Source organism: Saccostrea cucullata, unplaced genomic scaffold (assembly GCF_032062105.1).
Source record: "Saccostrea cucullata isolate Sc308-1 unplaced genomic scaffold, CSIRO_AGI_Scuc_v1 ctg446, whole genome shotgun sequence".
In the NCBI taxonomy this organism is placed as follows: Eukaryota; Metazoa; Mollusca; class Bivalvia; order Ostreida; family Ostreidae; genus Saccostrea; species Saccostrea cuccullata.
In genome coordinates this window covers 437481-444374 of record NW_026932574.1, presented here as the reverse complement: position 1 = coordinate 444374, position 6894 = coordinate 437481, and the positions used below count along the sequence as shown (strand labels likewise).

The 6894-nt window shown below is 29.0% G+C and overlaps 2 long non-coding RNA genes across 2 annotated transcripts; one reads left to right on the top strand and one right to left on the bottom strand.

Moving 5' to 3' along the window:
* Nucleotides 1-1997, top strand: LOC134235457 (uncharacterized). The gene is made up of 3 exons (XR_009985412.1): nt 1-68; nt 1636-1768; nt 1923-1997. It is a non-coding gene; the product is annotated as an uncharacterized LOC134235457 (long non-coding RNA).
* Nucleotides 1998-3141: 1144 nt separating this feature from the next.
* On the bottom strand, nt 3142-5427 carry LOC134235456 (uncharacterized). The gene is made up of 3 exons (XR_009985411.1): nt 5338-5427; nt 4021-4167; nt 3142-3581 (listed from the first exon to the last, which is right to left on the bottom strand). It is a non-coding gene; the product is annotated as an uncharacterized LOC134235456 (long non-coding RNA).
* Nucleotides 5428-6894: the final 1467 nt, after the last annotated feature.

Genomic DNA, 6894 nt, shown 5'->3' with positions numbered 1-6894 from the left:
GAATCTTGAAATAGGTAAGACCAGAATGGCGAAGATTTTGTTTCTCTTGCTTTTGGTCAATATTTTAGGTATGTTGGTTTTTTTCTTTATTAATTGATATCAAAATGCCAATCAATTGTAAATTTAAGAAAATCAAGTTGACAGGATTCTGAGACATGTGAGTTTGGTATGTTTATATCCATTCGTTCATAAAAAATAAAAAGGTTAGCCTAAATGATGGACAATTCTAGAAAACTGAAAGCTCGTTAAAAATATTAAATTTCCTTTTATTTGCATACCCTAGTTTCTCACTCATTTTGAATAAAATTCAGCAATTTCAGCAGAAAAAAGTGGATCAAATTTTCAGAAAAAAATCTTATTTGAAGAAATTTTTTAAAGAAAGAAACGTTAGAAGAGTTACCCATCTTAGTTCAATTTGACATTTAGATATATCGACGTGATTTTATCAATTATCCATTGTTACTTACATAATTGTGTTGACTAGATATTTTCTAGTGTTTCTAAAAGAAAAGATACCACAGAGTCTGACACATCTCTTTCATATTTGGATTTTTAATAGAAAAAGACCTTAAGCGGTATATCTAACACCAAATTGTATATTGTAATGACAAAGTTGATGACTTCAATTTTTCTATCGCCAACCTCTCTTGATTAACAATTTTCCTTTCTCATTTGGTTTATGTCTCTCGATCTCAGTTGTTTCAATATGCAAAATAATTCATTACATACAAGCAATTTGTTGAGCGCGACAGGCCTTTTATAAAAACTATTAATCTCATTTACAGTTATCATTTCGCAGATTCTATGATCGACACAATGACTTTGTAAGCAAAATACAATCTACATGTAAGTCAAAAGCGGACTGGCGTTTTTTTTTCTTAATGATTGTAATGCCATTATTATTTACGGATTTTTTTTCCGACTATGTCAAGGAGCACACGGCGTGTATGATTGCTAGGAAGGTATTCATAGCACCTGATCCTACTACTGATGTTTTCTAGGTTTCTGTTCGTTCTACTCCTAATTTACATTGTTTCAATGTACTCCTTTCTTTCGTCATATTTCATTATCAAGAAAGCGTAAAACAATATACGTTGTTAACAGCGATATCAACAGTTCACAATAGTTGATTTTAAAAAAGAACAAATATATATACCTGCATTTGATTTGTTTATGGACAGTTCCTCTTTGATTAAAGATCATGTTAAGTGTTTATAACTTAATATATGCATTTCCAATGTCTTTGTTCGTGATAAAATTATAAATAGTAAATGTACTTCATTCTTCCATTAATGTACAGGTTCATCTATAGACGCGGTAAAAAAAAATCACGTGCAGTGCGCGATAAATTGCTACACAGGAGGAGGGCTTGTAGCAGGTGGATTGGCGGAATCAAGAGCATGTAAAATATAAGGAATAGCTAAGATTTTTTGATTTCATGACGATGATCAATGGATTGGCTTGCGTGATAATTTTACGCTTAAACACATTCGGCTTTTATGCAAATTATCACGCAAGTCATGAAATCGAAAATAAGACAGATATTCCTTAAATAATATCATTTATCATTTTTTTACACTTCTGTAAAAATAATGAATAGCTCTTGATGGTTTTTTTTTTGTTCTTATTTTTCAGCAACATGCTATATGCAGCTGATTACTCCAATGATGGCGTGTAAAATGGAGTGTCTTCGGGATAAAAACGTCACAAGCGCTCTGTATGACAGTGAAGAGGCCAAAGAATGCAGACAATATTGTCTCCATCATGCGTGCGTTTTATTTGAAATTAAGAATTTATTCTTAGTATTTGAATCAAAAGATTTGAGCTGTTTTGGGGCATTTCTGAGAATATAAGACCAGATAAAATGTTTAAATTTAAGATATTTTAAGAATACTTTTCATTAAAATTTTATTTTCTTTCAGCTACGATTTCTTACACCAGCTTGGGTAAAATTGCCAGAGACGAAGTTCAACTCTTTAATAAAGCATGAAAATTACTATTTTATTCATTGATTTTTTTTTCAATTGTACGTCGGGGATTTTGGTGTAAGGTAAACCGATTTCTTACAATTCACGCTAGTATGAATAATGTGTTTCCTATTAAAAAGGTTCCCATTATCTATTGATTGAAGTTCGAATCTGGTATTAACATGATTTCTTGAACTCAATACGATAATGAGAAAGCCAGCTTTATTCTTTAACTTAATGATTTTCAAAATTAAGATTTCTGGGGGGTGTTTACAAATTGTATTATACTTGATAATAACATGTAAGATCCTATCAACATGTAGGACCATGTGTTGAAATTCATTTAATCTTTTACTATGAATACTTTGATTTAAAATGTGATATTTTTTCATTTGGCTTTATTATAACTTTGTTTTAACAATAACGCTTTCCCTATCTCCCTTTCTATTACGTATGAAACAAGTACTAGTATGTAGGATATTTACAAAAGGTACATGTACATAGTCACGTCCACGAAATCAATCTTACAATGTTAGCTCCACCCCTCATGCATATTTATATCAATTCATCTTCAGTTAGAGTCTCCAAATTTGGAAACCTCTTTAATATTGAATATTGAATCAACAGAAAAGAAGTTAAGATATAAAAGCAACAGAAAAGACTGAAAAGTTCAAAAACTATGTGTTACATGAAAATGCAGTCATCATTGGAACTTGACTTAGTTTGTAAATATTGACGTCATTAAAATATTTCTGAACTCAAACTATAGTTTGAGCTGTGAATTGTCGTAATACCATGCGATTCACATTTTATGCATCCTGATTGCTGCAAGTAAGGAATTTTCAAGGGTGTTTTGTCCTTGTATTTTTTGCTGAGTTCTAAGAACCTATACAGCTACTAACACATATCCTTGAAATGGTTCATTTTAAAAAAAAAAATAAAAGAAAGAATCTGGTTTGTTTATTAAGTACAGTAGCTCGTATAGGACAATGTATGCAATTTCCTATTTATAAAATGAAATTTATTACCAGAACATCGATATCAAACGAAAACTTATGATGGTAATTTACGAACTGCCGACTTTGAAGGAGGTTATTAAAATCCCTGTAACATTTATTTATCTGAATAATAAATTTAAGAAACAAAAAAGACAATACATTTTTATTTACTTCTTTTATTTGCTAACTGGAATATCGAATTCCACATTTTCACAATTTGTACCAAAAAATAAATATAAATAAAATAAATATGATTTACAAATGAAATATATGATATGAGATTCATTTTCACTATTCTTATTGCATCAAGTTTTGAATTAGAAGCATTTTCATTCTTTTCTCAAATGTTAATAATATTCCACATCGTCACAGCTTCCTTTACACCAATCAGGGCACGTGGTACCTCTTCTACACAGAACTTCTGACAAGCGGTTGGCAAAATTGTGACAGTTGTTAAAAAAGAGGCTGTAGTTACCGAATTGACATGTGTAATTTTTGGCACAACCCTCGACGCAGTCGGTGCTTAGTTCGCTGTACCCCGCTGGGGATTCCTCCTTTGCCCCAGAGCATTCATCTCCACTTAACCGACTCTTAGCGATCGATACTTTCGAATTCACTGAAATAAAAGAGAATTCCAACATTGCAGTTAACTTTATTTTCACAAGGAAATTCATTTTGCATTGTCTTTATATTTATCAAAAATTAAAAAATGAAATAGAAAAAATATTTTTGTGTTTCTTTTCTGTTTTTGAAAAATTCTCACAAAATTCGTAACAAGTGTACATTTGAATGAAAACTAGTTTGCATTTTAAATTATGAAATATAAATCAGCATTCAGATACTACTTTTACAAAAGCTTCACTAGATTTAATATTTAAAACATCATATCAAGGGTTTTTATGATAATTCTAGTTAGTATATAGGTCTCTGACTATATAATAATGAGAAAATATTAAAATTACTCAAGAAAGGGAACTATTCAAACAACACTAGTAACTTTGGTGGAGAGAAAATAAAAAAGAAATTATACAATTAAATTTCAAATGTGCACCTACTTTGGAAATCATAATAGTATCCCCTGTATTCGATGAATCGATGGGTGGGTAAATACGTCCGTCTTGAGGGTATACTTCGTTTTCCCATGCGATGTTGTACGAGGCAAAAAAGATTTGTTGTTCCAAAATAATACTGATGAGCGCCATCTATTTCATTAAAAAAAAACGTTTTACAGTGTTGAAAATTAGTCTAAATAATAAATGGGAAACACAAAGGAGATCATTTTTATAAAATTCTTTAAGCAAATATATCTTTTTTTATATTATTTTTTATCTCTTTTTTTCTTCTTATGCAAAACTTGCGGAGCTCATGAAGAAAGTCCTCTAACTACAGTTTATTTTTTGGTTATTTCATTAACATCCTTTTATAAACATGAATGGTTTCGCATTGAAAGATCAAAATAAATATTTTAATCTTGATCAATTGGTATGATTTGAATTATTTATTAATAAATAAAATTGCTTTAGTTGCAAAAAACATGTTCTCTTAATTAAAGCTTTATACATGTATTTATATATTCAATTGGCCATACCAGTAAATTTTACTTTATGCAAATATAAAAATCAATATTTGTTAATAATTTGTTGAATAAATTGACAAAACCTTTAAGAAACAATTTACTAAAAAAGGAAATGAAAGTTAGACATTCAGATTGATTGAAAAAAATTAGCTCGTTATCAATTTTGCACCATTCTCTAACTGAAATCAAACCAACAATTGATATTAAATAAAAGATATCAATAAATTATTTTTTCATAAATTCACTGTATCATTTCATTTTATTGAAAATATGCTGTTTTAAATTTTGTTTCTATAACGAAATGTATTTTAAAGATCCAATTTAATTCTATTAAATCTTGAAAATAATAATTAATATTGATTTGTTTATTCATAAATATAAAAATTATTAAACTGCAAATTAGTCTGTTCTTTTTCTTTCTTTTTTGTTAAGCTTCATTAAAAACAATTTTGTATAATGTTAAAAAAATTCAAAAGTTTATACAATATATGACGTACCATCATTACAGGTATAAGGACCTACAACCTCTTTTCCAGTTTACATGTAATTCTCTTTGTCCTTTACGGAGAATTTTAGACGAAGAGTTTGGCAAATATAAATATTCGACAATTCTTAAGGACCATAAAAAATTACGATATTGAACTTTGATACATCGCTCATGAAAATCTCTTCTTCTACCTCATTTTGATGCCACCAAAGCATTTTTTTTTAAATCTGCAAGTCTTTCATACCTATCCTGATTCATGCTATCATAATATCATTTAATAGACAAATTTAATATTAATTTATTACCAACCCCGATCTGGGCATTTTTCTTCGTATTTTCCATAAAACCAACTATAGACGCAGGAAACATTAGGAAATAAGGTGCACACTAGTATGAATATCTGGAAATAAACATTTTAGTTTCATATAATATATGTAAATATAAACTAAAGTTTAAAGAAAACATTCATATTAATCACAAAATAATAAATATAAATTTAATTTGAATGTAAATTAAAGCTTTCTAACAACTTACAGTCGTAAGGAAATGCATCTTGGCTGTCTGTGACTTGTGATTGGGGAGAGCGGGTTATATAGGACTTAATCAAAGTGCTTACACTTGACAAACACTTAATGATTGTTTTGAAGCAACATGCTTCTTCATCAGAAATAAACGTCATAATCAGTAGTTGAGACATCCTTTGATAAAATAATGAACGTCATATAAAGTACAATCTTCTGAGAATCTCCTTCAAGGTGAGCAAGATCAACGCCAAGCGAGCGGCAAAATTAAAAATATGAGATGCATATGAAAATAATACTTAGTGCCATACCTCATTTCTATAAAATCTATAATTAAAAACGCAACAAAGTTTCTTCAATTCTTAAATTCAAGTCTCAGTAATATCTTATTATGATGCTTGGACAGCGTAAATCTTTTATTGTATATTTCTACTCGAGAATACACATAAAAATTACATTCAAATAAATTTCAAAGAAGGCTTGGTAGAAAAACAAAGCAAATGTAAATCTTAATCAATAGATATAATGTAATTTTCACTCCATTCATTATTTGTTTGGAAGAAATATTAATTAATTTCATGAACGTCACGGGTTAAAAAAAATGTAAAGCTGTGTGTAAATGCTGGTTGTGAGATTGGTTTTTTTTTTTCTTCCATTTTCCAAAAAAAAAAAAATAGTTTGGAACGGAAGACTGCAATTAAAGAGACAAACAAAATTGCGATAAATAGATTTCTAAAACGAATGTATTTTTTAATTACGAGAATGCAACCAGTCGTCAACTTCAAGTAAGGATAGTAAATTTTAAGGAGGCATTGAATTCCGAATCTGGTATTAACATGATTTCTTGAACTCAAAACGATAATGAGAAAGCCTACTTTTTTAACTTTATGATTTTCAAAATATAGATTTCTTGGGTTTTTTTCGTTTTAAAATCGTAATATACTTGATAAATAGGATGTAAGATCCTAACTAAGACCATATGTTGGTATCATTAAATTTTTAACTATCAATAATTTGATTTGAAATCTTCTGATATTTTTTCATTTGGTTTTATCAATAATTTTGCTTTAACAATTATGATTTCCCTATCTCCCTTTCTATTACGTATGAAACAAGTACCCTATTTACAAACGGTTCGAAATAAATGAACACTAGCCACATCCACGAAATGAATCTTACAATGTTAGCTCCACCTCTCATGCATATCTATATCACTACATCTTCAGTTAGAGTTTCCGAAACTTCTTAAATATCAAATTATTCTAAAATTAGTTAAGCTATAACAGCAACAGAAAAGACTGAAAAGTTAAAAAAATATATATATATGTGTTTAATGCGGTCATCA